Genomic DNA, 25,873 nt, shown 5'->3' with positions numbered 1-25,873 from the left:
GATAATGAATCTGTGAGCTCCCTTTTTTGTTGAATTTGCCTAATGCTGGAATTAGATTGTTTATAAATCAGAGTTCTTATTGGTGAGCAAAAGATACTGACTATGGCTGAATTAAGCAGAAAAGGAATAAGTTAATTAATATTGGATTTGCCTCAGAATCTCCAATAGGGTTCGAGAACTGGACTCAAAAGCTGATGAGTCAGGAACAAAATAAAAAATCAGTCTGAAGAACTGTTCCTCTGAGTGTCCCATGGGCTTCTCTTCTAAGCTCCAGCCTCTGCAGGTCGTGCTTTCAAGGTTGCTAGTACAGGACACTATACAGCTGCAAAACGGCTGCCCCTATTCTCCTGGAACTAGAATCTGCATCTTGTTGCAATTGCCACCACTCTTTCCTTTTCTTCATAAGTAACTCTTCAGTCAAAGTTTGAGAAAGTTCATGTGCCCACACGAGTTATCTGCAGAGTAGAGTGGATATGTGAGTGTATTAGTTTGCTAGGGCTGCCAAAACAAAATGCCATAGACTGAGTGGCTTAAACAACAAAAATTTATTTTCTCACAATTCTGGAGGCTAGAAGTCCAAGATCAAGGTGTCAGCAGTTTGGTTTCTTTTTAGGTCTCTCTCTGTGGTTTTCAGATGACTACCTCCTTGCTGTGTCTTCACGTGGTCGTCCCTCTGTGTGTATGTTGTCTGTTTCCTAATCTTCTCTTCTTATAAGGACACCAGTCATCTTGGATTAGGGTCCACCCTAATGACCCCATTTTAACTTAATTACCTCTTTCAAGGACCTGTCTCCAAAATAGTCACATTCTGTGGTACTGGGGGTTGGAGCTTCAATATATGAGCTTCGAGGGGACACAATTCATCCCATAACAGTGAGTACCTGATATTTTCAGTTTCTTTGGCAGGAGGCAGTAGCAATCAGGAGAAGAAGCTTTGTAGTGTAGGGGAGGAAGACCTTTCCTCTCCATTACCTAGGTTCGTCTGGCCAGAGAACAAATTAAATTCACATGAGACAGAATAGCAGGAGAAAATTAAACAAAGCTTTATGAGGACCATGGCCCGGGGCCTTTCTTCCCGAAGGAAGAAAGGGCACCGAAGAAGTGGGGTGCACAGAGTGGTTATATACCCCCAAACAGGGTGATTCACATATGATTGAAATGTCCCTCCCACAATAGTCACAAGATTGCCCTGTCAGCACAGTGCTTGATGGACACAGCAGGAGGCAAGTCTATTGTCTTGAGCTGGGTGGTCACAGGTGAGCGCAGCAATCAGTTCCTAGCCTAAGGAAAGATGCTTAATCCTTAAAGAAATGCCAACATTGGGAGGGGGAGAGAAGTCAGTTACAGGAGGTTACCAGACAAGCACAATAAACAAATGCAGATTTAAGTCCTTGCCTTCCCCATTGATTAAGAGTTTCTAGAGACAAGGTCATCTCCTTTCTTCTTCCTGGTAAAGAGAGGGAGGCACCTTTACAGATAGAGATTTCCTTTACAATGTAAATGTCTCCTAACAAAGGGCAAGCAAGTTCCACTCCTCAGAGCCTCCTTCCCTGTCCCAGTTTATCAAAAGCAATCAGCCTCAAATAATCCTGATGCTGAAGAGACATATCTTGGGGTGGCCAACTCCAGTCCGCACAGTAGTCAGGCCATCAAAGCTGAGATTAGATCTACTCATTCAGTAGTTATTTATGCCCTCTGTGCCTATAGTCTCTTGACTGTAAAATGTGGATGATGATTAATAATACTATCTTTTTAGAGTTTTTTGAAGTTATTGACAAGAAAATAAAATGCTACTTGGAACAGGGGCTGACATTTACTAATGACTCAAAAATTACTGTTGTTACAAGAAAATGGATCCTGATGCTGAGCAGTCAAAAAGAATGGCAAACATCCTCTAGGGTATTTTATAAACATTTTCAAAAATTGATTTTAAGATATCCTGTGCATAAAATAGAGTGAGAGATGGGGAAGAGGGAAAGAAATGAAGAAACTGTTATTTCTTCCTTGGTCAAAGAAGAAAGAAAGAGATTGTTGACTGGAGCAATGTATGTGTTAGAGAGTGCTAGGAGATGAGTCAAGAAAATGGCTTGGGTTGGATGACTGCCAGAATAAATATGGATAATTTGTCAGTAGGAAACAAAGAAATATTAAAACTTTTTGAGTAAGGAATTTATGTTACTTAAGAATATTTAAGAACCTATTTAAGAAGCTAAAGTTTTAATCTGTTCTTTGCCAGATAGCTCTGAAAGGTTTGTGAGGAAATTTAGAATAGTAGTTAAAAGACGTCCCCTGGCTCTGGGAAATTGAGGGACTCGTCCACGTCTTACAAGCAAGAATCTAGTTCTCTCAATAGTTATATGTATTTGGCTGTATATGCAAAATGTATACCCAGAAGAAGAAAAAGAACCAGAAACATTACTGTTCCCTGGGGAGGAGAACTGTGAGGTTAGCTAAGTGGGGTGAAAGGGAAACTTTTCATTGTGCCTTTTGAATTTTAAACCAGGAGAATTCATTTCTCATTCAAAAATGAAATGGGTGAAAAAATATGCCTATAACAAATAGTCTGCATTGGAGGAATTCAAGGATGGTTCAACATTAGAATATCCATTAACGTAGTTCTTCAAGTTGAAAAAAACAATATCCATATAACCTTGAAGATAACAAAAAATAGTAAACTTCAAAATATATTCCTGTTAGAAAGTCTCAACTAATTAAAAATAAAATATCTAATCCTGTTGCAAGATAAAGCATATCTATTCAAAATATATCAGCAAATGTTATACTCAATAGTCAAAAATAAATGTCATTTGTTTTAAAGTTAAGGGAAAGGATAAGATTGTTCATAAATATCCATTAAATGATATCCTAACAATAATCTTATAATAGTATAATATAAAAGAAAGATTCTACTCATAATACCAAGAGTTAAATGTCTGTGAGGAAACTTAAGCAAATTAAGAAAACTAAACATCTTTTAAAAGCAACCTAAAACAAAAAATAAATTTATATTTTATATGTTAATAGGAATCGGTGTTAATTAATTAATAGTAATAGAAAGATGTAAATTATAAGGTTTGTACTGCTTGAGAAATGATTTTTAAATTTAATACTGACTAGAAAAAGAAAGAATTTTCAAACTAAAACAGATTCAAGAAGCCTATCTTTTATATAGCCTTTGAAAAGATATAATCTGGAGAAGCAGTATTTTTTCCTTCCTATCCGAACTTTTGAGAATTATGCTCTTTATATATTGGATTCACAAACGTTAATAGGACGTAGTTATGTATTGGTGAAGTCCCTGCCTCCAATCCTACCAGACATTTAGTCAGCTCTCTCAATTTGACACCCAATTTTTTTAATCCCAAGTAAGTGGTAAAATCTTATAAGCTTTAAGATAGACCAAGAAAAGGAAAATTACCTACCAGAGAGAGAATCAGGTTAGTTCCCACTGAAACAGTAAATGCTAGAACAGCACTTCTCAAAATGTGTGTCTGTGGATCACCAGAAGATTGCAAGAGTATTTCAGGTGGTCTGCAAGGTAAAACCTATTTTAATAATAATACTAAGATATTATTTGGGTTTTTCACTATGTTGATGTTGACATTGATGGTGCAAATGAAATTGCTAATATCTTGACACGAGTAAAATCAATGACACCAAAATGTTCTAGTAGTTATTGTATGTATCCATCACCATCACATACTTGCAAAGGAAAAAAAATTACTTAAAAATGCCATTGATGAATAAGTAAAAAAAAATTTACTAAATCTTGACCCTTGTGTATTTATCTTCTTAACATTCTGTGTGATGAAATAGGGAGTAAACATAAAGCATGTTTGCGGTATACTGAGCATGATGGTTGTCTCAAGAAAAAGAATTGTTACTTTTTATATTTATTTTTATATGAATTTATTTAACATTCCTTTACTAAGTACATATTGTGTGCTGAAAATTGTGTTAGAAGGTTGGATAAAAACCAGAGAGAACACCATATCTCTTCTCTGGAGCCTCTGGCACAACAGGAAGAGAAGGCAAGATAAAGTTTTAATGCATTGTGACAGGTGCCAGGGTGAAAATAAATCCCCATTGTACAGTTGTTAGAAAGGGAGGGTGAAGGTGTAGCTCCAGAAGTCATGAGATGCTTAAAATATAAGAAGCTACTTGGGCTGGAAATTGAACAATCAGTAGATGGAATGATAAACACCACAACAATTCAAGGACTTGTCACCTCAGTGAAGTTTCTAGGGGTCCACTGGTCCAGAAAATGTTGAGAAATCCCCTCTAAGGTGAAAGACATATGGCTGTACCACATACCACCTGCCACAGGAAAAGAGGCACAAAATTTGGAAGAGGAAACTGTACAGTAGGTTCAATCTTCAGTGCAATCTACTTTACCACTTTGGTCTTATAATCCATCAGATCCAACAGAGGTATTTGAAGTTTCCATGGCAAACAGGATGGAAACTTTGGGAAACACCAAAAGGAGAATCACAGCCTAGTCCTCTAGTGTTTAGGGAGAATATATGCCCTTTTCTTCAAGTAACTATTCTCCTTTTGAGAAACAGCTTCTGACTTGCTGATTGACCTTGGTGAAGTCTGAATATCTAACAGAGAACAGATGGCCATGCAGCTTGAACTACCATCATGAACCAAGTGTTGTCTGACCTACTTGCCCACAATGTTGGTCACACCCAGCAGAAATATATCATCAAGTGAAAACGGTATATGAGAGACTGGGCTCAGGCAGACCTAGAAGGTGCAGGTAAGTGGCATGAGTAAACGCCTCAGCTTCCTTTGTCACCAACTTTTCTGATATTTTCTACTCTCCCTTAATACATGCCTATAGCCTCCCGACGAGTTCCTTGCAATCAGTGAACTGAAGAAGAAAAAACCCAGGCCTACTTTTGAAATGGATTTGTACCACACAAAACCAGCACTGTTATAACCTCATCGAAGGACAATGGGGAAGGAAAATCCCCCCAAACATCAGGTGGTTCATTTTGGTTGTCCATTTTATCTAGAGTGAGAGACAACCACAAGTACTGATCTACATTGATTCATAGTCAGTTGCTAATGGTTTTGCTGGATGGTAAGAGACTTGGAAGGAACAGGATTGGAAGACTAGTGACAAGGAAATCTAGGGAAGATATATCTGGATGGGCCTCTAAGAATGGGCGCAGACAATCAAGATAATTACGCTCCTTGTGAATACTGACAAAGGGAAAACCACTTCAGTGGAAGATCTTGATGATGAACAAAATGATATACTCTATGGATGTGTCGACTTCTTTCCCCAGACACCCCAATGCTTGCTCAATGATCCCAGAAACAAAGTGGCCTTGTTAGCAGGAATAGAAATTATGCATGATCTCAAAAGAACTGATTTCTCCTTATCAAGTTTTACTTAGCTAATGATACCGCCAAATGCCTAGTCTGTTAACCACGGAGACTAATGCTGAGCCCCTAATATGATGTCATTCCCCAGAGGGACTGCCCAAACACATGGTGACATGTTGATTGCATTAGACATCTTCCATGGTAATGGTGATGGCTGAAATTTTTCATCACTGGAATAGACAAAAATACTTACTTACGGATTTTTCCTCATTGCTTCTGCCAGCATCATCTTCATGAACTCACAGAATGCCTAACTTCATCAAGATAGTCCCCTTAGCATTTCTTATGATGAAGGAACTATTTTCACAGCAAAGGATTACAGCAGTGAGCACAAGACCATGGAATTACCTAGTCTTACCATTTACCCATGTCCCAAAAGTGACTCGTCTGTTGAAATGTAGAAAGGAGTATTGATTCAGTTATGACATTAGTTAGAAGACAATCCCATGAAAAGACGGGGTTCTGGCTTACAAGATGGAGTATATGCTTTATTATATGCCATTGTCTTTTTCTCTTCCCTCACCGTAATTATTTTATATACAAATTCCTGGAGACTAACTTTACAACTTAGTCTGTATACAACAGCAGATTCTGTGGAATTTCCTCTGAATTTTAGAAGTAATTAATATATAGTCAGAACTCCATAGTGACTGTTGGAAGAATAATGTTTTAGGAGGTTCCGTATTTGGGGGAAAGGATGAGAACTTCTTCACTTGTTTAAAGGACTGATTTAGCTTGCTAGATGGAAACATAGAGTCATTTCCTGGTTGTTTGGAAGTTCAAATGTGTGTGGAGGGGTCCATTTGAAAGACCAATAACCAGAAGGATGAGAGGCGCTAGTTATCAATTGATTGCCTTTCAATTCCAAATCCCCCCTTCATTGTCCTATTTGTGATTCTGGACCTGGACCTTGTAAACATTTCTCCTTTGCTGGCTGGCATGATATTAAGCTTTGTCAGTAGAGGGAACTGGAAGGACACTACAGAAGGAAGGGGCCTCTCTTCCTGGTTCTGGCATGTTTTCCTCACTTCTTTTTCCTGCAGTGCTTGGCCAGCCTGTGGGACACCAGTGACACTTACTCCCAGCAAAGTTCAGTGACAGCTCACAGGTGGTTTCTTGAAAATTTCGTGAGCACCCGAAACAAGTTCAGCCCCACTCCTTTGCCAGTTTCCTGTAAATTCTGTGGGAACCCTGGTGTGTGTCTTCCCCCTTGGCAGCCTTTTTCTCTGACACATCAGCAAACTTCTCCACCATCCAGCAGGCTACAGCCACACACCCCTCCATGAGGTCTGACTCATAGATTCAGCAGGAGAATCTCTGCTGCTGGAGAAGGGGGCATGTATTACATTGTGCTACTTACTTTGGAACTCTGGCTTAGTCCTAGAGATAAGGGCTTCTCCTTACATATGTTATTCCTATGTTCTTTACAGTTATTTTAACTCATTTAAAATAGTAATTGATTCTCTGCTATTAATTAATAATTCTTTACATTAAACTTTCCTTGTTCAAATTACTGCTTTTTTCTCTGATTGTGCCTTGACTGAGTTAGTAGGAGTCCGTGACGTGCATGAGAGGAAAGACATTAGATGCAGAAAGATCAGCAATCACATGTCACAAAACAGTGTGGTACTTGTAAGGAAATGTGCTTAAGTATGTGGTGGTGAATACATGTGGGGTGGATGGGGTGGCAGAGGAGTCAGAGAGGTGGGACTGTACCGCTTTAAACCTGGACAGTTCCAGGGTCTTTTCTGGGCCAAAAAAAAGATTTTTTTATGCTGTGCTATATTGTTTTTATTTCAAAAGTGCTTTTTCCAGGTACTACTAGACAGAGTAAATACGCTTACTATTTTGAAAACTTATTAGGCAGAGTAGATTATGAAAAAATTCCTGGAAATTTTTAAGGTTAAGCTATAGCTTACAGATAACTGATGATATTATATCTAAGAGGTAAACTCAGTGTCAGTCTCTAGAGAAAGAATGCCCCACTGTGGCCAAATAGAGAACTGACAAAGAAATATTTTCTGTAACTCCCGAAGGGTTTGTGCTCTGCTTCCCTTGTAAACCCAGTCACTGTGTCACTCAGAGCGCAGTAATACATGGCTGAGTCTTCCTTTTGAGCTGATGGTTTCTTCAGATAGAAGGACTTCTCACCCTTGTTAAGGTTGGCCGTGAAACCTTTGATGCTCTCTACTGAGGTGTGTTTCAGGAGTAACTGGGGACCTTGATTGGGGTACTGGACATACCAGAAGAGATAAGGACTCACTGAAGATGAGTAGCTGCACTTCACCTGCACTGGGGCCCCTTCAACGACAGAGATGCGGTCCTCAGGCTGAGTCACTGTCTGGGCTCGTGCTCCTCCTGTAACACCAAGTCTGGATCAGGTGAGTCTTGCAGACTGAGGAGAATATTTCTTTAAACTGATTCTAAATCAGAAGACCACAGAAAGAGAATAAAAAGAGACTTTACTCACTGAGTGTGAACATCATCACAAGCACTGAGATGAGGATGGGCTTCATGTCTGAGCTGTGAGGAGACAGGAGGCTCTTTTCTGGAAACAATTCAACCACATGGACACTCTGACAGAGCGGTGAGTGAGTTTACTCAGTGGGTAAAGCAAAAGCTCTTCCTCAAAGGGCTGGTTGCTTTCTAACTTTCTACCGAGTTCAATTTGTGTAGCATCTTCCTCTAAAGGCCAAATTTGATATTGCAGATAACCTCAGTCTTCAGAAAGCCTTGAAACTCTCAAAGAGAATGAAGAGGCATTTCCTCTACAGTTAATGAGACACAGCGTAAAGCTGTAGTAATTGAAAAAGTATGTTATTAGAGAGGTCCAGCTAGAGAGGTCAATGGAACAGAATACAAAGTCCAAACAAACAAATTACTTATGGAAATTTAATTACAATAAAAATGAGGAAAAGATGGTATATTCGATAAAATGTGACTTCATGAATGGAGAGTTACTTAGAAATTAACAAATAAATTTGGATGCCTACCTTAATATCCGTTACAAAATAAATTCCAAATGAAATAAAATTTAATGTTTTAAAATAAAAGACAAACTTTTTTTATAAAATTTAGAATAGTCATAAATTTTCTAAGCATGGCAGTCAGAAAGCATAAGGGAAAATATTAATAGATCACACTTTATAGAAATTTAAACTTCCTTACAGGCATGTCAATGAAATGTTTAAATATCACCAGATCAAATTATTTTCCATCCATTTTCATGGAGTCTGAACTTTACCACACCAGGAAGCGGCCCTTTAGAATTTTCATTTTACAAGTATTTTTTTAAAACAAGCTATAAATAAAGGAATGATCATTTGGCCTAGGAAGAAGGCACTTCTAAAAAGATGGTAGGTTGAAAATGTCCCTGATCCCCTGTGCTTAGCCAAGGAGTTTCTGTGGTGACCAGCCAGGCTATCTCAAGAGAACTCAAGTGAGGGAACCCATTCAGGGCTCATATATGAATCTGGGGTCAGGTAACAGGTAGCTCCAGGATGAAGAGCAGAAAACCACAGATCATGGAGGGAGCTTGGCCTGCAGAGATCAGTGGACCTGTAAGAAGGAAACTAATTCTGTTGAGAAGCCTCTCCTCTAGCCCCCAAATAGCTGAGAAGAAAGTCACAGGCAGGCTGAGTCCCATCTGTCCTTAATGAAGAGGAGGAAAGAGAGATCAGAGAGCAAAGAGATATTTTTCTAGTTTTTCAGCAGAGTACTGACATTGCTGCTGATATCAGCACCCTGCTTTCTGCGACATTGCTGACCACAGGCACAGAAACGTCTAGGCTTTTCAGCCTCACAGGATTGCCTCCACTTAAAGTTCCCCAGTAATCAGACTGTCAGGAGGAGAGTAGAGAAAGGAAAGGATACCTCAGAGAGAAGCAAGGGCTTCATCTAGGTCAAGTATAGCCTGAAGAAATTATCAGGGTCAGTGACCAAATTTCCTTAGCCAAAAATCAGGACACATAGCTTGAAAAGTGATCCAGAATTCATTTACAAGAAAGTTCTCATGAAGAAAGAATACCCTACTGAGAGCACTGTTTATTAATTTAATTCTCTTAAAAGAATAAATACAACTTAATCAAATTAGGAGAATTCTGTAAACTTCAGACTTACGGTCATCATGAACAAATACAATGTCTCTGACAAGATTTTTGTTGATGGAAAGAGAAATAAGACTTGTATCCAATGACTACACGACCTCGTTTCCATCTCCCTTCTCCTCCTGTCCAACACTTCCCCCAACACCTTGCAGGTACACCTGGCTGGTTCTGCTCTGAGACTATGAATACAGGCCAAAATTTAACTGTGGCCAGTTTCTTTCTCCTAATCGCTCTTTTCTTTTCTCTCTTTTCTCCTTTTTCTCTATGCATGTTATTATTTTTCTCCCATTTCATCTCCTCATCTCTTTTTTCCTGTTTTTTTTTTTTTTTTTTTGTCTCAGAAGAGGTATTATAGACGGTAGAAATCATTGGAATAATTTTGAAGTGAGAGTGAAGGCTCATATTTCAGAATTTTTAGTCATGAAAATCAAAACTGTGTATAGGGGATGTAGATGTTTTCTTCTGGAGCTCCCAGCTTTACCACGGTCCTGGTTCTACTCAGTTCTGCTTGGGGAACCATCTCTGTTACACCCAGCAGCACACCATTCTCGCAGATGAATATATGGAGAGTCCCCTCTTCTTATAACATATGACCAGTTCAGAGGCTCCCCTAACTACTGCTAACCCTCATTCAAATTTTCTCTAAGACTCAAGTATCTCAGAACTTGAGAAAAAAGCTCCTTATTTAGAGAAAAGCCTGGAGAGCCTCCCAGTGGCCTAAAACCATCAGGCCAACTACTCATCAGCCTCACCAGAACCCCAGAGCCCTCATTCCATTCTCTCCTGAGGACCGTCCACAGATTATCAGGAGCAAAAGAACTCTCAGTCTGGATCAGGATCTCTTTTTTTTAAGTAAAATGCTTTCTTCTTCAAAATGCCACTTAATGGCATATATCTTAAAGCCATTTAATGGCATTTATCTTAAAATATTTCATCAAATTGCATCTGTAGTGTTGAATGTGATTTCTCAAGGCTATTTCAAAATAAGTCCACAGCAATTTACGGAAGGTCTTCTATAAGCTAGATTTTGTGCTAGGTCTTAAGAAATTAAAAAATGAATACAACGTGGTCTCTACTCACAGACTTTGCAGCATAATAGGAAAGATAAACATGTGTGTGTGTGGGCGTTCATATACGAAGTGGCATCCCAAAATGAACCCAGAAATAAGAAGGCATCTCTTATAAGAGAGGACAGTCAGGCAAAGATTTAATAAGAACACGATCATTTTGTCTTTTTCTTAGAAAAGATAGAAAGAAATGTTATCAAGAGATTAAATAGACGTATTAGCTTGGGAGTGGAATAGAGATGCTTCCTAGATGAAAATAAAAGAGGAGGAAATGGACAGAGATGTAGAAAGACCTTGGGGGATATGAAGTATAATGGCCTAATCTTTATTATTAATTTGTTATTTTTAAAGGAGATATAAATACATTCTTAAAATATATATATACATTTTTACCTGACTACAATGTCCAAATCCATAGCAGTTTGCAACTGAGTTACAGTACTCAATTATATGTCCTAATGACCTACCAACGTTAACACATCTGCTTCATAATATTCTTTAGAATGGGTTTATCACAGCTTGATTAGCCATTCTCTGAAAAATACTTTGTGTGTTTCTTTTGTTTGTCCACTATTACAACTCCCCGCCAAATGCTGCAATAAATGTTTTGAGCATATCACCTTAGCAGAGGCCAGAACGAAGTGAAAGAGTAAACAATGTGGTTACCTGGGGTCAAAGCACTCCAGGGAGAGGAATGAGCAGCTGGAAAGACCCTGGGGCAGGAAAATGATTGCCATGTTAGAGCAACAGCAAGTGCATGAGCCTGCAGAGATTTAGTAAGAAGGGAGACAACAGCAGACGTCAAAGAGGTGGCAGGGACCCAGATGGAGTACAGCCTTGTAGGTTGTAGTAAAGAATTTGGTTTTTATCTCAGGGAGATGGGAAGCTGGAGAGTTCTCAGCACAGAAACCACATGATCCAAATTATGTTTTCAAAAGATCACTCTGCTATGTGGAGAACAGACTGAAGAGGGGCAGGGAAGAAAGAAAAGAGATCAGTGAGCGTTATTGCTATCAATCAAGCAAGAGAGGAGGATGGCTTGGATCAGGGTGGGGTCAGTGGAGGCTGTGAAAAGTGGTCAGTTCTAGGTGTACTTTGAAGAAATAGCTGATTGGATTTCCTAATGGATCAAATAGGAGTGTGAGAAAAATTGAGAAGACAAGGGTGTCTTCAAGGTTTCTGGCCAAGGGGATTAGAGAAACTGGTAAATGGAGTTGCCTTTTTCCTAAGTGAGGAAGAGTCCACATGAAACAGGTGTGAAGTAAGGAGGGCTCAGAAGCTGAAGGAGTCGAAATCAAGAGATCATCTTCAGATGATTAAGAAGGAGACATCAAATAGACCATTTAATATATGGGTCCAGAAATTAGAGGAGCCATCTGGTTTCAGATATAAATTTTGATATTTAAATTTTTTTTCATTGGGAGGGAAATTAGCCCTGGGCTAACATCTGCCACCAATCCTCCTCCTTTTGCTGAGAAAGATTGGCCCTGAGCTAACATCCATGCCCATCTTCCTCTACTTTATACGTGGGATGCCTGCCACAGCATGGCTTGATAAGCGGCGCATAGATCCAAGCCCGGGATCTGAACCAGCAAACCCTGGGGCCATCAAAGTAGAGCATGTGAATTTAACTGGTATGCCACGGGCCAGCCCCGGTATTTAAATGTTTTTTAAAGCTAAAAGACTGGATGAAATTAGCTTGGATAAAATATTGGTGGAGAGTAAAGAGTTTCAAGAATAAATTCCTGAAGCATTTTGATGTTTGGAGACCAAGGCATTTTGATGTTTGGAGACCAAAAAGATGAAGAAAAAGCCAGCAAAGAGTCTGAGAAGGAGCAGCTGACACTATAGGAGGAGAATCAAGAAAGTGTTGTTGGTTCTCTAAACACAAATAAAGTATTTCAAGAAGGGGATGCTCTCTAATGTCAAACGTTGTCACTTTTTGCTATTGACTGAATGTATGTGTCCCCCCAAAATCATACGTTGAAATTCTAATCTCCCAATCTGATGATATTAGGAGGTGGAGCCTTAAGGAAGAAATTAAGTCATGAGGATGGGGTCTGTATTAGGGGATTGGTGCCCCCATAAAAGACACAAGAAAGCTTGCTTCTCTCTCTCCTCTCTGCCATGTAAGGATACAACTAGAAGTGAGCAGTCTGTAAACTAGAAGAGAGCTCGCATCAGAACCCAACCATGCTGGGTCCCTGATCTCAGAATTCCAGCCTCCAGCACTGTGAGAAAAAAATTCCTGTTGTTTATAAGCCACAGAGTCTTTGGCACTTTGGCCTAAAATGACTATTACTCCAAGTAAGATAAGTTAAATAAGTATATAAACATGTACCAATAAACGCATGTATATATAAATATAAAAAGGCTAAATTTTCCTATTAAGATATAGAGAGTCTGAATGATTTTAAAATCCAGTTCTCTGCTGCTTAGGAGACACAATAAAGTAAAATGACAAGAAAGTTAAAAGTGTTTGATTGAGTTCCCATCAACCGGCTACCTTCAGCCAGCACCACGACCACTGCTAGCACCGCATTCAACAAGATGCCCAAGAGGAAGGCGAGTCCTGGGGAAGGACAAGCGAAGGAGGAGCCCAAGAGGAGAACTGTAAGAGTCCTGTCCCTGGAAAACGTGACCAAAGCAGATTAAAGGACCATGAAAGGCATAATGAAAAGGACTGGTCTTCTGTCAGAAAAACTCTAGACAAAAGTGAAAAGGGGAACAAAAGAAAAATGGAAAGAAATGGCACTCCAAGATCTAGAAACTAAGGACTCAGTAGCAGCCGAAGAAATAAAAGTGAAAACAGATGAGTTTTTGATGCAATGAGAGACGAAAGAGCCAAGTCTGATTATCTTTGAATATAGACTGTCTATCCTCTTTTTGTTTGATTCATAGAACTATTTTTATAAGCTATTTTTAAATTCATGCTTTAATAGCTCTAGAAACACATTTATAATAATGTGGGAGTCCTACCTTATCTCATTTTTAAAAATTTGATTTAGGTAATTCTAAATTTTTTTAAGAAGGGAAATTATTCACTTCATAATTTCTGCCTCTAGAAGTTATGAAATGTTGAATTAAGGAAGGCTTAATTTCTGTATGTGTAAACTTTTTATACCTTGGAGGGCAGTTTTTTTGATCTTATTATATGAATCAAATCACAAATGACAATTTGGAGTATATATATACATATAGTATATAAAATATCTTAAATATGTTGACGTTTTGGTACAAGTGTTTGAGAGGAAATAAAAATGCTCCCTGGTCTTGGACATCCCTGTTAAAACTAACGTAATATCTGATATTGTAAACTTTGCTCTGCTTTCCTATGATGTTTGTTAATAAGCTTGAAAGGCTGGAAATTTTGTTGAGTATGTAATTTTATTATATCATCAATTAGTGTGACTTCTAAAAACAAAGCGTCTTAGAGTTTTTTCAGCAGTTTAATCTACTGTGTTTGATGTATTTTTATGGGTTAGTGGCCTCAAATTTTTAATTTGGAAATCACTGGAATAACTGTTTCAAAAAACAATTACAATTTGTTGGCTTCTAGATTTTCAACACTGCGTTAAGAATTACATTCAATTTGTTCTTCAGTTTTGTGTAATTCTCACAAGATTAGAAATCTAGGGATCATAATGTCTAATTTACTTTAAGATAGGTCAGTATCACACAGCGGGATACTATATATGTGCTAGAAGTTAAGCTTTAAACCTAGGCTGAGAATCCATACTGCACTAATTAAGAATCTATGCTGTGCAGGTTGCCCCAGTTGAGAATATATGCAGCACAGCTTGTCAGCTAACATTATAACCAAGGACTTCAGTTTTCCATGTATTGATCAACACCTGAGCCAGTGCTAATTATCATAATGAATGCTAGAAATGATTTTTTTTTGTAAAGGTGCTCTTGCCTTTTTCACTTCAGAACTCTGACACTTTATGATGTCCTTTCATCAGTGTGGAAGTGGGGGTGGGGAGTTGGGGGGGCTGGTCCCTCCTGGAGAAATTCATCAGAAGACCTCCATCTACAAAGTCTATCTGAACATGGCACAGCACTGATATTGACGCAACTATTTGGGAGACAAGCTCTCCCCAGGGCTCAGCCCACCCTGCGCTATTGGCCTTCATAGAAAAAGAGATCTTCTTGAAAACTCCCCAGGTTGAAGTCTTGAGTCACAGAAAGTTCCAGTGTCTCAGGATGTTTGTGTTCAGCTCCCCCAGTCCCAGGCACTGTGTGTCACCAGAACACAGAAGTACTCAGCTGAGTCGCTCCAATGGGCTGAGGGTTTCCTCAGGTGGAAGGAGGTGTCACTCTTCTTAAATTCAGCCTCAAAACTTTTGATGCCTGAAACAAGGCTGTTTCCAGACGTGTATTTCAGGAGAAACTGGAGTCCTTGGTTGGGATATTGCACGTACCAGAAGAGAGACAATGGAAGAGAAGATAAATACCTGCACTTCAGCTCCAGAGGGGCTCCCTCAGAGACAGTGATGTGGACGTCAGGCTGGGTCACTGACTGGGCTCTGGTCCCTCCTGAAACATCAATGCTGTATAAGTAAAAGCAGGGCAGATATAGCTATGACGAAAAGAAGTCTCTATTTGGATTTCAGTTAGAACATGATTACTTTCCTGAAAGGAGGAAAGGGAATGGAATGTTACTTACTCAGGGCAAAAACCGTCTCCAGCACTGGGATGAGCAGCAGGAGCATGGCTGAGCAGTGGAAACGCTGCAGGCTCCGGAGCAGGAGCAGGTAGGACAGCAGCTGAGGTCACTGAGCCTTCAGAGCTAGGAGGAATGGGGGGGTTGAGCTGCACAATTCTTTTGCTTTGATAAGTTTTAAAAACTGCTCAAAGACTCTTTCTCTTAATGAGTTTGGATCTTTTCTGGCTTCTTAGTCTCATCACAGGTTCCTATCTACACAGACATCAGTGAGGATACATGAACCAGCTGCGTGGAGGAGGGGCTAAGTGGATGGTGATAATTTGCAACAAAAGCAAACATCTCCTTTGTGCAACATCACCCTCTGGAGACCAGAGGCAGGACCAAAGATGCAAGAGAGCTGTGTTTCCTTCTCATTTCAACGGTGTGATAATCACAACTTCAACAGAATGTGTTTCTTCCTCCTGAATCTGTGCTGCTGTCTTCTTCTCTAGTATGTGGTATTAATCCTAGAACATATGAGATGATGAGAGCCATGTAGAAATAGAAGAGTAATTTACTTCACTGAGAAACTAGTCACAGAAGACTATTCTAGACTTTGGGATACCAGTAAGAGACTCTATACTATGTTTGTTTGTTTGTTGTTTTGTTTTGTTTTTTGGTGAGGAGGATTCACCCTGAGTTAACATCCATTACCAATCTTCCTCTTTTTTTTTTTTTTTTTTTTTGCTTGAGGAAGATTAGCCCTGAGCTAGCATCTGTGCCAGTCTTCCTCTATGTTGTATACGGGATGCCTCCACAATGTGGCTCATGAGTGAAGGAGGTCCGTGCCTGGGATCCAAACCCACAAACTGGGGCAGCCCAAGTGGAGCATGCGGAAGTTTAACCAGTTGGCCACAGAGCCAGACCCTCTGTACAGTTTTGTTTTGTTCTTTTTTAAAGATTTTATTTTTCCTTTCTCTCCCCAAAGCCCCCAGGTACATAGCTGTGTATTTTTAGTTGCGGGTCCTTCTAGTTGTGGCATGTGGGACGCTGCCTCAGCATGGCTTGATGAGCGGTGCCATGTCCGTGCCCAGGATCCAAACCGGCAAAACCCTGGGCCGCCAAAGCAGAGCGTGCAACTTAACCACTCGGCCACGGGGCCGGCCCCTGTACTGTTTTTTAAAGCCATTCATCAGGCAGAAATAATAAGATCAGTTGCCTCAGCTGAGCTGAGTTTTATACGGCCTTGTGCTGCTGGATTTGAGCATCAGAGTAGGGGAAAAAGATTATTCCTTTATTTGGTTCTAAAAGGGAAAAAATAAATTAGACCAGAGACTCATACTTAAAATCAGCCTGAAACATGTGTCATTAATTATTTAATTAATGCAAACTAATGAAGGCAATAATTTTTTTTGTCAAGCAGAAAGTGTGAAGAAGATCCCTTGGTTTCAGGTGAACGTTTGATATTTGTTAAGGCTATGAGAAAATAACTCAGGCACCACGTGTTTAAGTGGAGAAAGTGAGAGTCCTGTTCGAGTTGACAATGGTCAGGAAAGACTGATATAGTCTGCCAAATCATGGGGACCTCACACTAAGAACATTGACGGAGGAACGTCTGCAGAGAAACCTGAGCAGAATGATGAAGGTAAGGAAAATGTGACATCTAAATAAGTGATTCCTGAAGGAATTAAGGAGAGAAAAAGTAAAGTAAACCTGTATGAACCCCATAAAGGTGGAAGGAGTGCAACCGGTAGAACAGAAGCGAGAGGAACCAGAAGTGAGAGGGGTATAGAAGACGTGGGAGGAGGTTGACTGACACTCGACATCGCTAAGCAAGCAGCAGTCCAATGTGGGTGTGAGATGGGGCCTGTCAGCAAGGGAAGTCACTCTATAGTCTAATAGTAACATGAAGCTCTGGAGGGAGAGGATTTCCCCACCCAACTTATTTTTGCATAGAGACCACTGGAACCTAAAACTGAAATAGCTAACTAAGGAGGGAAGTCTCGGGTGAAATGAGAATCTGGCCAACCAGGGTCCTTTTCACAAGGTCAAAATAATTCACTCCTTTCTAAGTGTTCTGTTGACTTGTACCAGCTTGAAGTCAGTTCTCCCTTGGCTTTGATTTACTTCTCGGCTCTGCCTATACATTTTCTTTTATATGTGAGAGTAAAGATCTGCCACTTTAGTTAAATTAAAAATTTGAGAAGCACGTGGTTAAAGTCTAGATGTGTGGGGAGAAGGGGATGCGTATGTGTTTTGCATCAAATGACAACTCTTACCTGAGCAAAAGCACTTATATCAAAGAACCACTTTTCTGCAGTGAAAAAGCAGTCATAAAGTACTCTACTCTAGACATCTGTGTGAGGGTCTCACGATTCAAGGAGCATTTCATATCATGTAGCTCTTCTCCACATCAGGCCAGACACCTCCTATCTCATTCTTCATCTCCAATTTTTAAAGAAATCTGTTCTAACTCAAAAGAATCCTTTCAAGACAGAATGACCTAAAATCTGAGTGAGAAAACATGTTTACAGCTCACCACCTGGGTGATACTTTTTAACAAGGTCAAAAAAAGCAACTAGAGAAGATTTGGTTTCTCCCCTTCATTTTGCACCAATAACACATCTGCGTTGAAAAAGTGCTTACCTAGGCTATTTATTATTATTATTATTATTATTATCATTGCAATAAAATGGACTTGCCTCCAGTACCTAGACTGTACGTAAAATCCAATATGCCGGTTCATTTGTCTAATTCCCCTCATTCCCTTTTCTTATATAAAGCTCTAGTATCTAGGGATTAATCTCCAAAAGTTGTGGATCTGGCCTCACTCTCTGCATTTCCATCCTACCTTAACCAGCAAACCAGATGCATCAGAGGGCTATCTCTGCAAGAAGCTCTATTGGCTCTACAGAGAAACAAGCACAGACAGCTACTGTTCCTCCTTGTTCCACAACCTGCCTCATGTCCTTGCACAAGCTGGTGGCTGGAGATCAGCAAGGCAGCAGGCCCTTTACAAAAACCAGGTAGTCCCCATCAAAGATGGACCAGCCAGGCCCTTCCCATTCCCACCAACTATGTAGGAAACAGAATGAAGGAGAAGATGCTAATATTGAAATCCCTGTCTCTAGGAGTGCACGGCATTTAACAGAAATCACATACGCATTTCTCAGGAAATGTAGAAACCAAAGGAGATGTGACAGCAACGTAAGATAACACCACCACAGTGTTAGAAAATTTATGAAAATCATATATAAAGTCTTAAAAATAGAATGTGGAGGCGATGGCCCAATTGCCTAATGGTTAAGTTAGGCACACTCTGCTTTGGTGGCCCAGGTTCAGTTCCCGGGTGCGAACCTACACCACTCTTCAGTGCCCATGCTGTGGAGGTGAGCCACATACAAAATAGAGGAGGACTGGCAACCCATGTTAGCTCAGGGCGACTCTTCCTCAGCAAAAAAATAAAAAACAAAAAAAATATGGACATGAAGCACAGTCTTTATAAAAAGTACTCCCCTTTTTAAGATTGATAAGAAAATTAATATAAATGGGTTAATAGATCTAATATGGTGGTAGATCTAAAGCCATAACAGTGCTAGAAAAATGATGGAATTCGTATAGTATCAAAGTTATCCTGCCTGCAAAAACTTCTGTTCTTCTTCTTCTTCTTTTTTTTTTTTGATGAGGAAGATTGGTCCTGAGCTAAGATCTGTTGCCAATCTTTCTGTTTTTCCTTGAGGAAGATTTTCGCTGAGCTAATATCTATGCCAATCTTCCTCTATTTTGTAAGTTGGACATCACCACAGCATAGCTTGATGAGCAGTGTGCAGGTCTGCACCCAGGCTCCAAATCCGTGATACTGAGCCACTGAAGCAGAGTGCACAAACTTAACAATTATGCCACTGGGCCGACCCAAAAAACCTGTTCTTAATGATGTCTCAAGAATATTTGAAACTCCTTCAGATGAGTGAAGGACAGTATTATGGCCATCAGTCAAAAAGAAAAACCACAGTCTGCTTCTCCGTGTGATTTCAATGGTCTTCATTTTCCACAGTAGTCAATTTTTTTTTATTGCGGTAACATTGGATTATAACATTATATGGCTTTCAGATGCACATCGTAATATATTTCAAATTCTGTGTAGATTACATCATGTTCACCACCCAAAAACTAATTATAGTCCATCACCACACTTGTGTGCCTAATACCCCTCCCCCCTTCCCCTATGGTAACTACCAATTCAATCACTGTTGCTCTGTGTTTGTTTGTCATTGTTTTTATCTTCTACTTATGAGTGAGATCATATGGTATTTGACTTTCTCCCTCTGACTTATTTCACTTAGCATAATACCCTCAAGGCCCATACATGTTGTCACAAATGGCTGGATGTCCTCATTCCTTATGGCTGAGTAGTATTCCATTATGTATATATACCACATCTTCTTTATCCATTTGTCCCTTGATGGGCACCTACATTGCTTGCATGCCTTGGCTATTGTGAATAATGCTGCAATGAACATAGGGGTGCATGTATCTTTGTGTATTTGTGTTTTCAAGTTCTTTGGATAAATACCCAGTAGTGGGATAGCTAGGTCATATGGTAGATCTATCCTTAATTTTCTGAGGATACTCCATACTGCTTTCCATAGTGGCTGCACCACTTTGCACGCCCACCAGCAATGTACAATGGTTCCCTTCTCTCCACACCCTCTCCAACATTTGTTGTTTCCTGTCTTGTTAATTATAGTCAATCTGACTAGAGTGAGGTGATATCTCATTGCAGTTTTGATTTGCACTTCCCTGATAGCTAATGATATCGAATATCTTTTCATGTGCCTGTTGGCCATCCATATATCTTCTTTGGAGAAATCTCTGTTCAGATCTTTTGCCCATTTTTTAATTGGGTTGTTGGTTTTTTGTTGTTGAGATGTATGAGTTCTTTGTATATTTTGGATATTAACCCCTTATCTGATATGTGGTTTGCAAATATCTTCTCCCAATTGTTAGGTTGTCTTTTTGTTTTGTTGATGGCTTCCTTTGCTGTGCAGAAGCTTTTCAGTTTGATGTAGTCCCATTTGTCCATTTTTTTCTTCTGTTTCCCTTGCCTGGTCAGACATGGTACCTGAAAATATGCTGCTAAGACTGATGTCCAGAGTGTACTGCCGGGGCTGGCCCAGTGGCACAGCAGTTTAGTTCGCATGTTCCACTTTGGCGGCCTGGGGTCCGCTGGTTTGGATCCCAGGTGTAGACATGGCACTGCTGACCAAGCCATGTTGTGGCAGGTGTCCTATGTATAAAGTAGAGGAAGATGGACAAAAATGTTATCTCAGGCCCAGTCTTCATCAGCAAAAAGAGGAGGATTGGCAGCAGATGTTAGCTCAGGGCTGATCTTCCTCAAAAAAAAAAAAAAGTGTACTTCCTATGTTTTCTTCTAGAAGTTTCATGGTTTTGGGTCTTACATTCAAGCCTTTAATCCATTTTGAGTTGCTTTTTGTGCATGGTGTAAGGGAATGGTCTACTTTCATTCTTTTGCTTGTGGCTGTCCAGTTTTCCCAGCATCATTTATTCAAGAGACTTTCCTTTCTCCATTGTATGCCCTTGGCTCCCTTGTCGAATATTACCTGTCCATAAATGTGTGGGTTTATTTCTGGGATCTTGATTCTGTTCTGTTGATCTGTGTGTCTTTTTTTGTGCCAGTACCATGCTGTTTTGGTTACTATGGCTTTGCAGTATATTTTGAAATCAGGGAGTGTGATACCTCCAGCTTTGGTCTTTTTCCTCAAGATTCCTTTGGCTGTTTTGTTGTTTGATATAAATTTTAGGATTCTTATTCTATTTCTGTGAAAACTGTTGGAACTTTGATAGGGATTGCATTGAATCTATGGATTTCTCTAGGAAGTATGGACATTTTAACGATGTTAATTCTTCCAAGCCAAGAGCACGGAATATCTTTCCATTTCTTTGTGTCTTCCTCGATTTCTTTCAACAATGTTTTATAGTTTTCAGTGTACAGATCTTTCACCTCTTTGGTTAAGTTTATTCCTAGGTATTTTATTCTTTTTGTTGCAATTGTAAATGGGATTGTATTCTTAATTTCTCTTTCGGCTATTTCATTGCTGGTGTATACAAATGCAACCGATTTTTGTATGTTGATTTTGTATCCTGTGACTTGACTTGATTCACTTATTATTTCTAAAAGCTTTTTTGTGGATTCTTCAGATTTTTCTCTATATAAAACTATGCCATCTGCGAAGAGTGACAGTTTAACTTCTTTTCCAATTTGGATCTGTTTTATTTCTTTTTCTTGCCTGCTTGCTCTGGCTAGGACTTCCAATACTATGTTAAACAAGAGCAGTGAAAGTGGGCATCCTTGTCTGATTCCTGTTCTTAGAGGGATAGATTTCAGTTTTTCTCCATTGAGAATGATATTTGCTGTGGGTTTGTCATATATGGCCTTTATTATGTTGAGGTATTTTCCTTCTATACCCATTTTATTCAGAGGTTTTATCATAAATGGATGCTGTATCTTGTCAAATGCTTTCTATGCATCTATTGAGATTATCATGTGATTTTATTCTTCATTTTGTTAATATGGTGTATCACGTTGATAGATTTGCAGATGTTAAACCATCCCTGGATCCCTGGAATGAAACGCACGTGATCATGATGTATGATCTCTTTAATGTATTGTTGTATTCGATTTGCTAGTATTTTGTTAGGATTTTTGCATTGATGTTCATCAGCTGTATGTGATATTAGGTAGGACAGTTGAGCCTCAGCTGTCTTATTTGGAAATAGGTGTGGTTGCACTTACCTGGCAATTTTTTAAAAAGTTAAAAGATATGATGCAGACTGTTAGGAAGATGACAGAGTAGAAAGTCCTAACTGTCTTTCCTCCATAGAAACACTGATTTAACAACAATATTGGTACCAAATACCTTGAACAGAAATTCAGAATCCAGCTAAGTAAAAGCACCCCAGAGGAACACAAACTGAGAGCAGTCACATTTATACAGGTAAGAAGAGCAATTTCACTTTAGTTGCATCAGTCCCTCCAAAATCAGTTTAGCTCAGTAGTAAGAAAATAACCTAGGCCTGTGACTACTCCCACAGGGTGGGAGGTGGTGGGAGGGTTCAGGGAGTGAAATTGGAGTATGCACCTGGGCTCCTAACTTCTCAGGGCACCCCCTCTGGAGCTGATTTCTATCTCATCTCATACCGAGCACTGAAGGACAGGCAAAGCCCTATCTCTTGGTACATTAAGGAGCAAAGGAAAGGGGAGGGTGTTGCCTTATAGTCAGTGCTGCTCAATGAGCAGCAGAAGAGCAGAGCTAAGGTTTTTCCTCCACAGGGAGGGAAGGAAGCAAAGAGGGGCTTATTGCCAGCATTTCGGAGTGCACTTTGTGGAAGTGATTTCTATCTTGCCTTGGACCAAGTGTTGAATAATCCACAGAGCCTGATCCCTTGGCACAACTAAGAATGAAGGAAAAGGGAAAGCATCATTCTACATCCATCACTGCTCTTTAAGATTTGAGATATGTGCAGAACTGAAGTCTTACCTCTGTAAGGAAGGGAGGAAGGTGAAGAGGGCTTTATCCCCAATAATTCAAAGCACCCTCCATGGATCCAGTTTCTACTTCATCTCATAGTTAGCCCAGAATGATTGATAGAGTTGGTCCTCAGGGACAGCTAGCAACAAAGAAAAGGGGCAGGAGGTATTATAGCTGGCACTGTTCTGCAAGATTAGGAAAAATCACAGAACTGAGGTATTTCCTCCAAAAGAGAGAGTCAGAAGCAAGGGGGATCTTGACCAGCTTTTCAGTGTACTTCCTTAGGGATTGGCATCCATCTTGTCTCATATTGATCACTGCTAACCATTGAAGGTCTCTCCCACTCAAAACCAGACCATTAAGACTGAGAAAGGTAGCTGATTCTTCAAACCCTCAACCAACAAAGCAAACCTGCAAGGAGCATAAAGGATCAAAAAAATATATGGTACGATCAAAGGAAGAAAATAAATCTCCAGGAACCAACTGAAAGAAATGGAAATCTGTGAATTGACTCACAAAGAATTCAAAATGATCATCTTAAAGAAGCTCAATGAGTTACAAAACAACACAGATAGACAACTAAACAAAATCAGAAAAACAATACATGAACAAAGTGAGAAGTTCAACAAAGGCATAGAAGAAATAAATAGGGACCAAATAGAAATAGTGAAGCTGAGGAATACAATGCTGAAATGAAAAATTCCCTAGAAAGGTTCAAAATCAGACTTGATTAAGCAGAATAATCAGTGAACTTGAAGAAAAGTCATTTGAAATTATCCAGACAGAGGAACAAAAGAAAAAAGAACAGAAAAGAGTAAAGAAAGCCTCAAGGACTTATGCGACCTCATATTACGAACCAATGTATGCATCTTGGGAGCCCTAGAAGGAGAAGAAAGAGAGAAAGGGAACAAAAGCCTACTTAAAGAAATCATGACTGAAAAACATCCCAAATCTGGAGAGGGAAATGGACATCCAGATACATGAAACCCAAAGAATCCCAAGTAGGTTGAATTTAAAGTGATGTACACTGAGAGGCATTATATTCAAATTGTCAAAAGTTGAAGACAAAGAGAATTTTGAAGGCATTAACAGAAGTTATTCATTGCATAGATTACTCCCTCATTACTCCCTCATTACATGCAAGGGAGCACCCATAGAACTATCAGTAGAGTACTCCAGAAATCTTGCAGACCAAGAGAGAGTGAGATGATATATTCAAAATACTGAAAGGGAAAAACAGCCAACCAAGAATACTATACCCAGCAAAGCTGTCCTTCAGAAACGAAGCAGAGATAAAGACGTTCCCAAAGAAAAGAAGAGAGAGTTCATCACCACTAGACCTGCCTTACAATAAGTGATAAAGAGAGTTCTTCAAACTGAAACAAAAGGACATTAATTAGCAAGAAGAAAACATAAAAAGTATAATAGTCACTGGTAAAGGTAAGTATACAGTCAAATTCAGAATACTGTGATAGTGAGGCATGAATCACTTTTAATTCTAGTGTAAAAGTTAAAAGATGAAAGTATTATGAATAACTATAAGTGCAATATTTTGTTAATAGATATACAACATAAGAAGATGTAAAGGTGACACCAGTAACATAAAGTATGTAGAGGAGAGAAGGAAAAGTGTAGACTTGTTACATGCAAACAAAGTTAAGCTGGTATCAGCTTTAAAAAGGTTGTTATAACTACAAGATGTTTCATGTCAGCCTCATGGTAAACCGAAGTAAAAAACCTGTAGGACATAGATAAAATATAAAAAGAAAGGAAGGAAATCATATCACTACAAAACAGAATCAAATCACAAAGGAAACAGTAAGAGAGGAATGAAGGAATAAAGGGACTACAAAACATCAGGAAACAACAAAATGACAACAATAAGTCCTAACCTATCAATGATTACTTTAAATATAAATGGACTAAATTTCCCAGCCAAAAAACATAGAGTGACTGAATGGATTAAAAAAAGCAAGACCCACCTATAAACTGACTACAAGAGACTCATTTCAGCTTTGAGAACATGCATAGGCAGAAAGTTAAGTGCTGGAAAAAGATATTCTACACAAATGAAAACCATTAAGGGCAGGAGAGGCTATTCTTATATCAGATAACACAGATTTTAAGTCAAAAGAGACCAAAAAAGTTATAATATAATAATAAAGGGGTCAATTCATCAAGAGGGCAAAACAATTATAAATATATGTGCACCAACATCAAAGCCTCATTACATAAAAGATAATTAATAGATCTAAAAGGAGAAATAAACAGCAACACAATAATAGCAGGAAACTTCAATACCCCACTTTCGATGATCAACAGATCATCCAGACAGAAAACCAATAAGGAAATAGCAGAATTGAACATCACTACAGACCAAATAGATCTAGCATATATAGAATAGTCCATCCAACAGTAGAAGAACACACGTTCTTCTCAAATGCTCATGGAACATTCTCCAGGATAGATCATATGTTAGGCCACAAAATAAGCCAGCAAATTTTAAAAGATTGAAAACATAGCAAGTATCTTTTCTGACCACAATGACATGAAACTAGAAATCAATAACAGGAGGAAAATTGGAAAAATGACAAATATATGGAAATTAAATGACACACTCCTGAACAACATATGAGTCAAAGAAGAAATCAAATAATTTCTCGACACAAATAAAAATGTAAAAGTAACCTACCAAAACTTACAGAATGCAGCAAAAGGAATTTTAAGAAAGAAATTTATAGTGATAAACATCTATATTAAGAAAAAAGAAAGATATCAAATAAATAACCTTTCTTTACACCTCAAGGAACTAGAAAAAGAAGAGCAAAATAAGCCTAAAGTTTGCAGAAGGAAGGAAATAACAAAGACTAGAACAGAAATAAACAAAATAGAGCCTAGAAAAACAATAGAAAAGAAAACAAAACTAAGAGCAGGGTTTAGAAAAGACAAAATTAACTAAACTTTAGCTACATGGAGAAAACATTATTTAAGACTCAAATGAATAAAATTAAAAATGAAAGAAAGGACATTACAACCGATGCCACAGAAATTCAAAGGATCATGAGAGACTACTATGAACATTTATAGACCTAGAAACTGGATTAC

Source organism: Equus caballus, chromosome 1 (assembly GCF_041296265.1).
Source record: "Equus caballus isolate H_3958 breed thoroughbred chromosome 1, TB-T2T, whole genome shotgun sequence".
Taxonomy (NCBI): Eukaryota; Metazoa; Chordata; class Mammalia; order Perissodactyla; family Equidae; genus Equus; species Equus caballus.
The sequence above is the reverse complement of the archived record's forward strand: the minus strand, read 5'-3'. Positions refer to the sequence as shown.